General features: G+C 36.1%; 1 protein-coding gene across 23 annotated transcripts in view; it reads left to right on the plus strand.

Annotated features, from left to right (window-relative positions):
- Positions 1–12,245, plus strand: part of HMBOX1 (homeobox containing 1) — a 188,864-nt gene that overhangs the window by 22,887 nt on the left and 153,732 nt on the right. The window lies entirely within an intron of this gene.

Here is a 12,245-nt window from a genome sequence, read left to right on the forward strand (position 1 = left end):
CTTTTATTGCTGCTGCCCCTAAAACTTGCCCCTGCTGCAGTGGTCATCTCTGTTTAAGAGGGTTCTTTCTGGTTGTGACACCAGCACTACACCATTTTACATAAGTGATTTGAGCATCTGTAGATTTTCGTATCTGCAGGGTCGGGGGGAGGGCAGAGGGGAGTATTTTGGAACTAGCCCACTGCAGATACCAAGGGACAACTGTACAGATGGTCCCTGACTTACCATGGCTTGACTTAATGATTTTTTAACTTTATGATGGTGCAAAAGTGATATGCATTCAGTAGAAACCATACTTCATGTTTTGAATTTTGACTTCTTTCCCAGCTGGCCATATGTGATATGCTACTTTTTCACAATGCTTGGGCCAAATCATCTAACCAAAGGCTATTTTATAATAAAGTGTTGAATATCTCATTTAATTTATTGAGCACTGTACTGAAACTGTTCTGAGCACATTTTGATTAGGCTAGGCTAAGCTATGATGTTTGATAGGTTAGATGTATTAAATGCATATTCAACATAACAATACTTTCAACGTACTGTGAGTTTATCAGGATGTGACCTTACGCTAAGTTGAGGAGCATCTGTACTGTATTTCTAAAGGAAGCTGGGATATGAATATCTGGCATTTTTAAGCTTCTTAATGAAAAATAGGTACTCTATCTTATTAGTATTAAAGAATCTCGAGTGTTTCCCATCTTAAAAAGAAAACACAAGCTCCCTCAACGTCACTTTCCCATCCAGATTCTGCCGTGTTTCTGTTTTCTCATCTATAGACAATATTGACTATTCTCACCCCCATTTCTTGATGAACTTTTCAATCCACCAGAATCTGGTGTATACCCTCATTAATCTCCAAAACTCTTTTTCACAATTTCGCTAAAATTCATGGACAAATTTCAGTTTTCTGGTTTGATATTTCAGCAGTTTTTGTTAATGATCATCCCTTCTTTATGAAACACTTGCTTCCGCGGCTTCTTTGATACTTCTGTGTTTTGGGTTTTCTTCTCTTGGGGGCTGCTTCTTGCCCTTCATGTTCCTCAGAGCTCTGCTCCAGGCCCTATTCTTGTCTAAACATACTCCATAAGCAAGCTCATCTACCTTTATAGCCTCATTTACCACTTACAGACTAGCCTAGGCCTCTTTGTTGAGTTCCAGAAAGAACTTTATACTAGATATTTCTTTTGGGGTGTTTCAAAGTCATCTCAAAGATGCCTTTTTATGCTTTAAAAAACATACTCAAGTTTTCTCCGCTTCTAGTATTGCTTATTGTAGGAAATGACACCAACGATCAAACACCTATTCAAGCTAAAAACCTGAGGATTATCTCTGATTCTTACTTCCTTCATGTTAACTCTTCTATATTCTGTTTCCAAATATCACCGTTTCACCATTTCTCTCTTTTCCTCCTATAGTCACCCTGATCCAAGTCATTGTCAGTGATGGCGTAGAATGGTTACTGTAAAATCTCCTAATGACACTCCCTAGTGCTGGTCTTGCCCTCTTTCCCCATGGGATAGCAAGATGGATAATGTTATCCTTAAGTCTTTTTAAGCCCTTGCCCTTAGGGTAAAGTCCAAACTATTTAATGTGCTTTGTAAGACTCTCCAACATATTTGCACTCACTTATCTCTAACATTATTACTACTTTTCTTCTTGCATTTGATGTTCCAGCTAATCTTTAAGTTTCTCAGTTGGGCAAGCTTTTTCCTGCCTGTTACCCCACATGCTATTCTCTCTAAGTAGGTGAATTCACCCTCCCACCTCCCCTTCACCATCCCATTTCCCCACTCCTCAACCCGGCAATGTCCATTAGTTCTTTGTGTCTCACTTTAAATACTTCCCTAGGTTAGGTTAGGATATTTTCTTACATGCTTCTGGAATACTCTGTACTTTCCCTATAATACACATTACAACTTATTGTGATTATTTGTCTGTTTTCCCACTAGACTGTAAACTGCATAAGGTTAAGAACCATGCATTTCTCTTTCTCTCCCCATAGCACCCAGCACAGTTCTTGACTCATAGTAAATGCTTAGTAACTGTCTGCTAAGTGAATAGAGATCCTTTGATCTGTTTTATTTTTATTTATTTATTTATTTTGAGACAAAGTCTCACTCTGTCGCCCAGGCTGGAGTGCAGTGGTGTGATCTCACTGCAGCCTCCACCTCCTGGGTTCAAGTGATTCTTTTTTTTTTTTTGCGGGGGCAGAGGGATGGAGTCTCACTCTTGTCACCCAGGCTGGAGTGCAGTGGCACAATCTCAGCTCACTGCAACCTCCATCTCCCAAATTCAAGCGATTCTACTGCCCCAGCCTTCCAAGTAGATGGGACTACAGGCATATGCCACCACATCCGGCTAATTTCTGTATTTTTAGAGACGGGGTTTCACCATGTTGGCCAGGCTGGTTTCGAACTCCTGACCTCAAGTGCTCCACCTGCCTAGGCCTCCCAAAGTGCTGGGATTACAGGTGTGAGCCACCGCGCCTGGCCTGATCTGTTTTAAAAAGAGATAACCTCTTTGTATTAAATAAATCAGCCTAACCACTTTAGATGGGTAAGTTCAGTGTTTACGTTTATATTCATCTACAGAAAAACTACTGAGAATTTTATAAACCTGCATTGTCAAAGAGGATATTAGAAAATGATTGAGACTTATATAGTAAAATCTGTATTTAGTAACTTAAGGATCAAATTGTAAATGTGGGATCAAATAGATACCCCATCTATTAAAGAATGGCCAGTGGGAAATTTAACATACTAATTAAACACTTAAAAAAATTGCCTCATCAGAATCATCTTTTCCCACTTTAAACTGTGGACAGGCACTGTTTTGCTAGGTAAGTAAATATCTGAACACACGCCTTCACTTGTCTTGATCAAGACAAACATCTGTATAAACTTCAGCTTAGCATTCTTTGAACCACAGCACTACAGACAGCCACGACAGTTAATGTGACATTGAAGCCTATTTGACATCCCTAACCTAAGTTAGAGGGTCAGTAACATTTGAATTAATAAAATAAATATGTGGTTTTCATTTCAGTGAAAATTTCTTTTTTTGCTCTTCTTATTTCAGTGAGAACCTCCTTGTTAGAATATATTCTACTTTATTTGAACACAGTGTTATACTTGTAATACCTATAATGGAAATGAAATGCTTTATAAAAACCAGTGAGTGCATTATAAGCATATGCAAATAGAGTGAAAGAACTGCAAAGGAAATTGTGCAGAACATATTTTTATTTCTTCAAAGGTGGCTATAGAAGTACTTCTGGATTAGATATGTTCAGTTGCAAAATAACAAATTCTATGGAAACCAACAAACTATAAAGACAATTTATTTGTTTGTATATCACAAAATCCAAAGACAGGTAAGACTTCTGGCAAAAGTTGATCCAGAGGCTCTAAGATGTCATCAGTAATCTTTGTTGTTGTTGTAATGTTGTGTTGTTTTACTTTGCATTCTCAACTTCCCAGAGCAACTCTGTCCAATAGGAATATAATGCCTATTACATTTTAAAATTTAAATATTCTAGTTACTACATTTTATGAAGTAAAAAGAAACAGATGCAATTCTTTTTTTTTTTAAAAAAGACAGGGTCTGGCCGGGCGCCATGGCTCACGCCTGTAATCCCAACACTTTTGGAAGCTGAGGCAGGTGGATCACAAGGTCAGGAGATGGAGACCATCGTGGCTAACATGGTGAAACCCCGTCTCTACTAAAAATACAAAAAATTAGCCGGGCGTGGTGGCGGGCGCCTGTAGTCCCAGCTGCTTGGGAGGCTGAGGCAGGAGAATGGAGTGAACCCGGGAGGCGGAGCTTGCAGTTAGCCAAGATCGCGCCACTGCTCTCCAGCCTGGGCGACAGAGCGAGACTCTGTCTCAAAAAAAAAAAAAAAAAAAAAAAGAGACAGGGTCCTGCTCTGTTGCCCAGGGTGGAGTGCAGTGGCTATGAGAGTTTTGTATGAGAGTTTTGACCTGCTCTGTTTCTAACTTGGGCTGGATCACCCCTCCTTGGGCAACTTGGGTGGTTCCCTACTCCTTTGAGTGGTCACCATATTGATGCCATACTTAGTGGGGGCACCTGATCAGCTTTAGCACACTATAGCACAGAACTCCTGGGTTCAAGTGATTCTCTTGTCTCAGCCTCCTGAGTAGCTAGAACTATAGACATGTGACACTGTGCCTGGCAAAATTAATTCTAATAACAGGTTTTATTTAACTCAGTATTTCCAAAATATTACTATTTCACATGGAATTAGTATGAAAATTGAGATATTTTATGTTCTTAAGTCTTCAAAACTGGTATTTTACTCTTACAACATGTCTCAATTCAGACTAGCCAGATTTCAAAGGCCCAGTAACCACATGTGGCCAGTGGCTACTGTTTTGGACAGCAGTTATAGTTTCTACTTTGTCTTAAGGCTGGCTCTCATTTTCTCAAGTTGGCCACTGCAGTCAGCAGATTTATGTGTTTTCTTGTTCATATCTTTAAGAAAGAAGACAGCATATTTTCAGTATCTGCCCTCTAAGTAAGGGGAAATTTTTCCCCAGAATCCCTCAGCAGATGTCACCATGAGTTTCATTGTTTGTATTGGGCCTTCTGATCATCCATGATTCCTGCCACTGTAACCAGGAGGATGAAATGTACTGAATAGTATGTGCCAATCAGGAATCACCTATGGGATATAACCCAGGGTCGCAAATCCTATGCTATTCACAAAGAGTTTTTCTCCTGTGTTTTGTTCTAGAAGTTTTATAGTTTTGGGTTTTCCATGTAAGTCTGTGACCCATTTTGAGTTAATGTGTGTAGAAGATTTGAGGTATGGGCAAGGTTTTATTTTTTTGGATATAGATTTCCACGTGTTCTAGCTCCATTTATTGAAAAAGGCTATCCTTTTTCCATTGAATTGACTTTACACTTTTGTCAAATATTAATTGACCATATTTGTGTGAGTCTGTTTCTGGACTTTCTGTTATTCTGTTCTATTGATCTATCTGTCTGTCCCTTTTCTACGAACACACTATCTTCATTACGGTATTGTTAGTCTTGCAATCAGCTAATATGAGTCTTCCGAATTTTTTTTTAATCTAAATTGTTTTTACTATTCTCATTCATTGGCCTTTCCATACAGATATTAGAATTAGCTTGTTAGGCAGACATGGGAGGATAGCTTGAGCCCAGGAGTTCAAGACCAGCCTGGGCAATAGAGTGAGAGACTTTGTCTCTACAAAATATAAAAATTAGCCAAACTTAGTGATGCATGCCTGTAGTCTCAGCTACTCAGGAGGCTGAGGTGAGAGGATCACTTGAGCCCAGAAGGCAGAGGTTACAGTGAGCAAAGATCTTATCACTGCACTCCAGCCTGGATGACAGAGCAAGACCCTGTCTAAAAAAAAAAAAAAAAAAAAAAAAGAATTACCTTGTTAATATATACCAAAAGATCTTCTAGGATTTTTATTGGGATTGTGTTGGCTGTTAGAGCAATTTGGGCAAAATTTACATCTTAGCAATATTAAGTCTTCTGGTCCGTGAACACTGTATATCTCTCCATTTATTTAGATCATCTTTGATTTTTTCTGTCCGTTTTCAGCATTCAGATTCTTCATCTATTAGACTTATGCCTAAATATTTTATGATTTTGGTGCTATTATAAATGGTACGTTTTTATTGGATTGTTAGTTCATTGTTAATATGTAGAAATGTAATTGATTTTTGTATATTATCTTTGTATCTTATAGCCTTGCTAAATTCATACGTTAGTTTGAAGAGTTTTTTTTCTAGAAACCTTAAGATTTTCTACATGACAATCACATTGTGTATGACTAGAAAAGGTTTTACTTTTTCCTTTCCAATCTGTGCTTTTTTTTTTCCCTTACTGTATTATACTGACTAAAACTTTTGGTATAATACTGAATAGTAGTGGTTAGAATGGACAGACTTGTCTGTTTTCAGTGTTAAGGCAAAAGCATTTTATCTTTCATTATTAAATATGATATATTTAGGGTTTTCATGGATGCCATTTATCAGTTTAAGGAGGTTCTATTTCTAGTTTGCTCCGAGTTTTGGTCATGAGTAAGATATTATATTATAACTTTTATCAAGTGCTTTTTCTTCACCTTATTTAGTCTGTGATTATGGAGAATTACATTGATTGATTTTTGAATACTGAATAAACCTTGCATGCTGTATTGTTCTTTTCATATATTGCTGGATTCAGTTGGCTACAGTTTTGCTGAAGATTTTTTCATCTGTGTTCATCAGGGATATTAGTTTGTAGTTTTCCTGTCATGTAATTTAATCCTCTGCCTTTTGTACTAGGATAATGCTGGCCTTATAAAATGATTTGGGAAATTATTTCTTCTCTTCTATTTTCTGGAAGAGATTGAGTAGGATTGGCATTATTTCTTCATTGAATATTTGGTCAAATTGGCCAGTGAAACTCTCCAGGCCTGCAGTTTTCTTGGTTGTGATATTTTTAAACTATGAACTCAGTTTCCTTAAGAGCTGTTCAACTATTCATGTTATTTTTATTTATTTATTTTTTTGAGATGGACTCTTGCTCTATTGCCCTGGCTGGAGTGCAGTGGCACGATCTCGGCTCACTGCAACCTCCGCCTCCCAGGTTCAAGAGATTCTCCTGCCTCAGCTTCCCGAGTAGCTGGGGCTGCAGGTGCATGCCACCACGCCTGGCTAATTTTTTGTATTTTTAGTAGAGATGGGGTTCCACCATGTTAGCCAGGATGGTCTCAATCTCCTGACCTCGTGATCCACCCGCCTCGGCCTCCCAAAGTGTTGGGATTACAGGCGTGAGCCACCACGCCTGGCCATGTTGTTTCTTTTGGTAGTGTATGTATTCAAGGAGCTGGTCCATTTCATCTGAGTTACTGAATTTATGGACATAGACTTGTTTATAGTATTACTTGGTACTTTTAACCTCTGTAGGGTCTCTAATGATGTTCCCTCTTTCATTATCAAAAAATCATAACTCGTGAAATGTTTGTGCTGTATTTGAGTTTGTAAACATCATTTTACCACCAGCACATGAAGTTTAAGTGCTTCCCACCTTTCATTTAACATAAGTATTTTAAAGTAGTAAGAATCACTGTCATCAAAAACATAGTCATTTTCTGGAACATGAATGAACAAATAAGGTCTGCTGCTATTTATGATATGTTATCAAAGTTGTTTACACACCTGTATTCAGTTTGTAAAGTCATAACCCAGTTTTAAAAACAGCAGGAACTTCTGAAGACATCCACATAACTATAGCAACTTTTAAAGTATTTCTTTATACTATCAATGCTAAATAGAAAATTAGGGAATTAAAAAACGGGGAAGTTCTTTTTCTTGAGGAAAACAGAGACGAAAGTGACAGAATATTGATTGCTCGGTGTTTGTGTCATAAATTTTTCTCCATTGGTGAACGATTAACCCAGTAACAGATGCAGTTAGCCTTCTAACTGTATACTATGTTTTTGACTGTGTCTTTGTTTGTGGGGAATCGGTTCCAGGACTCCCTTTGGCTACCAAAATCTGCTGATGTTCAAGTCCCTTAGATGGCCCTTCTGTATCCAAGGGTTCTGCATCTGCAGATTTAACCAACCATGGATGGAAAAGACTGTATTTATTTCAGTATTTATTGTATTATAGCCAACACAATACTGTATTTTCATGTAATTTAATTCTCTGGCCTTTTTATTGGGATAATTTTGACCTCATAAAATGATTTGGGTAGTGTTTTCTTCCCTTATATTTTCTGGAAGAAATTGAGTAGAATTGACATTATTTCTTTTTTGAATATTTGGTCTATACTTAATCTCAGTATTTATTGTATTACAGATAGCACAATGCTGTATTTTCAATAATTTCAATAAACAATACAGTGGATTGTTTATTAGCTGCAGATTTCCATAGTTGATTGAATCCTCAGATGTAAAACTCGTGGATATGGAGGGCCAACTGTATAGGCAAAAGATGTAAGATGTCCACAACTTGAATGACTTGTTTATAATTTTGGATGTCATAGTAATACACAATACCCACACACATTTTTATTTTCTTTTGGCAAAATCCATTTCCTTGGAAGGTAGTATATAATTTGTATTTTTATAAATCAAATTTTGTTGCACATGCCCTAAGCAAGAACAAGCAAAGCTAAAACAATAAAATCCTATTTTAAATTCTTTTGTAAAATGAATACTCAAGAGATCAGTGTTATACCTTAATTTTAAAATGAAAGCCATAGTCAAAAATGTATTTCAAATGCTAAATATTATAAAGAACAAGCGAAGTTTTTTGTGTATGTGTGTGTGTGTGTGTGTGTGTGTGTGTGTGTTTCAATAGCTAGACCTAGAGATGTATTGCACACAGGGCTGGCTTATGAATAAACAAGAACATTTATTGTGACAGATACAGCATTTTTTTCTACAATTCTTCTAAGATTTTACATCAACCAGGTAAACTTGACAACCCAGTTTCAAATTTATATGTTAACCTTTTATTTATATTAATTGTTTATTAGCTCCAGATACCATTTACTAACTTGTGCCTCTCTGCATCAAATTCGTTAACCTGTTTTTATTAACTAATTTATCAAATCACTATTGAGTTCCTACTATAAACAAGGTACTATGGTAGGGCCTTGGAATATAGTTGTGAATAATACAGTTGGTCATCCAAACTCATAAGCCCTTCATATTTGCTTATAAATTAAAACCCTAGGCAATATTTGCCTGAAGTTTAAATATATTTTATTATGAGAATTTTTTGTGTTGCCATAATGGAAAAGATGTAACTGTTAAGATATTATATAATTAGATTATCTCATGAGATTTATCTTTTTAAATGATTCTGCATAAGCATGTATTCATTTATGCATAGTGCCCTCATACCCAAATATTTCCTCAAAGAAATTAATGGGCATTTATTAAGTACCTACTATGCTGGAGACTGTGGCTAGGTTTACTGTCTGATGAAGGAGATACGAATATAAACGAGCCCAGCAGTATAATTGTTGCCATAATAGAAACATGCTCAAGGTGGTATAGAAGGAAAGTGCTTAATCTGCCTTGATTTTTTAGAGGAGAGTGTCAGAAAAGTATTCATCTATCTTTTGAGAGAGCAGACATTCTATAAAATAATGAGTAGATGAAATAATCATAGTGGAGAAGCTAGGGTAAGTGAAATTTAAGTAGAGATCTGTTATTTTACTTTATATCTGACTTAAAGAATAACATAGTCTTAACATAAACCAGACAAAAAATATAAGAAAACTTGTATGGATTCCAGAATGATTTGTAATAAGTGGTACTAAATGCACTATAACATTATGATATAAATAAATCTTTAAAACAAACATTTCATAAGCATTTAAAATCATACCTAAACCTGGCTGGGCACAGTGGCTCGCGCCTGTAATCCCAGCACTTTGGGAGGCTGAGGCGGGTGGATCATTTGAGGTCAGGAGTTCAAGACCAGCCTGGCCAACATGGTAAAACCCCATCTATACTAAAAATACAAAAATTAGCCAGGTGGTAGTGGCATGTGCCTGTAATCCCAGCTACTTGGGAGGCTAAGGCAGGAGAATCACCTGAGCCTGGGAGGCAGAGGTTGCGGTGAGCTGAGATCATGCCACTGCACTCCAGCCTGGGCAACAGAGTGAGACCCTGTCTCAGTCATATCGAAACCAAAAATATTTCCATAGACCTTTGGCCATCACTTGATACCAGGATGATGGATTATGACCTTTTATTTTTAGTTTGTCATGCAGTGAATATACTGTATAAAGGAAACCTGTAGACTTGAGAAAGATTTTAATAAAGCTTCTCTACATGTAAGTAAAATAGGCAAGAATGAATACTACCAATAGTACCACAAAGTACTAGTAGATATGGTTGACCAAATGAACCAACATGATTAGGAGATACTTTAATGATGGATTTGATATCTGCATATGTTTCATTCATTATTCAGTGTTATGATAACTGCAAAATTACTCCAAAATACACATCCTCATTTGAAGTACAGAACATATACCATAAAACATGCTTATATTTAATTTTAAAAGACATAGGAAGCTTATAAAAATAAAATAGTTATGTGTTGTCTTTTATGTTATAGGGCTACTAAATAAGTAAAATATAAAAAGCTCTATCAGTTGAGTAGCTTCTCATTTATGGAGATAGAGAAGATCTATATGCAGAAGTGCTTGGGATCAAGGTAGTGCATACTAAGGTGATGAATTATGCTAAATCAACAAATGAGTACATAAGAAGCTAACCATCACAAAAGTAATACTTAGAAGAGTAGTATTAGAAAAGGGAGATGATTATGAACTAATGTCATCAGGAAAAGCTACAGGGAGGAGGCCAAACTTAAATTTTGGTTCTGTATATCTGTTGGTCCCACATCCATGGATTTGTGCAGCTATGGATCAAAAATAGTTGGGGAAGAAAAAGTAAAGGTTGTGTCTGTCCTGAACATAATAAGACTTTTATTATTCACTAAACAATACAGACAACCATTTACATGGTATTTACATTGTATTAGATAGTATAAGTAATCTAGAGATGCTTTAAAGTACACCAGAGGTTGTGCGTAGGTTCTTTGCAAATGTTACACTATTTTACATAAGGGATTTGAGCATCCATGGATTTTGGTGTCTGTGGGGAGGTGGGACGGAGGGTGGTCCTGAAACCAATCGCCCAAAGATACCAAGGGACAACTGTAATAGGACAACACTTTCTTGGGCTTTTATTTTTGAATTCTACTTTTTAAAGTACTTTTATCTTTGCAAAATCAAATCTGTGCTTTGAGAAATGAAGCAAAACATTCTTTGTTTAATGTTTTCTTTGTGGCTTATCAGTAGTTATTAACCTGGGTACCGTTGAAATCTAAAAATTATGAATTCTTACAGTAATACACATACACAATTTCTACATAATTTCAGACAGTCCTCAGACCTCTAGTTAACTCACCCGGCATTAATTTTATGTTATTTTCTTAAATTATTCTTAATATGTAATGGAGACTTTGAACACATTAAGTTGTGTTTGAAGAGGAGTAACAATATATTATTTCTAATATATTCTGTGAATTACTACTGTGAAATCTCATTTATCCAGAGTGTGCTTTGGTAGCAACCATACTTTTGTGGCATAATAATAGTTTCCTGGAATAATAATAATTTATTGTGAGTAAAGTGATGCTATGTGTCTGATCTCTCTTTACACATCAAGTAATACTATAAAAAAGCCTACAGGTGGATGGGCATTATCCCTTTTTTGTACTTGTTCTTTTGTTTTCTTAAAATTTAAAATTATGTAAATACACATAACCTAAAATTGACCATTTTAACTATTTTAATGAGTACAATTCAGTGACATTAAATACATTTACAGTATTGCACAACTGTCACCACTGTCTGGTTCAGAAGTTTTTAATCTAGGGTTCAGTTCAGAAGGAAATTATACCCATTAAGCAGTCACTCCTAATTCTCTCCTGCCCTCATCCCCTAGCAACTGCAGGTCTACTTTCTGTTTCTATGGATTTGCCTATTCTGGACATTTCATATAAACAGAATCACATAGCATACTACTATTTGGATCTGGCTTATTTTGCATAGCCAGGATTTTCAGGGTTTATATTGTAGCATGACTCATTACTTAATTTCTGTAGTTGAATAATACTCCATTTTGTGGATATGCCACATTTATCCATTCAAATTGTCCAAATTGATGGATATTGCTATGAAATAAGAGCTAAAACCAGGAGCTAACAAAAAAGTTTACATTTGAACACCTGTTTCCATTTCTTTGGGATATATACCAGTACTTTTTTCTTGTCATTATTCCCTAAACAATACAGTATAACAACTATTTACATGGCATTTACATTGTATTAGATGGTATAAGTAATCTAGAGATGCTTTAAAATACACCAGAAGTGGAATTGCTGGGTCATCTTGTAATTCTGTTTAACTTCTTGAGGAACTCCCAAACTGTTTACACAGTGGCTGTACCATTTTATATCCCTACCAGCAATATATACAAGGGTTCCACTTTTTCACGTCCTCACCAACATTTTTTTCTTTTGTATTTTTTGTTTTTTTTAATTCTAGCCATCGTAGTGTGAAGTGGTGTCTCACTGAGGTTTTGATTTGTATTTCTCTAATAACTAATGTCCTTGAGTATCTTTTCATGTGCTTATTGGTCATTTATATATCTTCTTTGGAGAAA

This window comes from Symphalangus syndactylus, chromosome 10, assembly GCF_028878055.3.
Source record: "Symphalangus syndactylus isolate Jambi chromosome 10, NHGRI_mSymSyn1-v2.1_pri, whole genome shotgun sequence".
NCBI lineage: Eukaryota > Metazoa > Chordata > Mammalia > Primates > Hylobatidae > Symphalangus > Symphalangus syndactylus.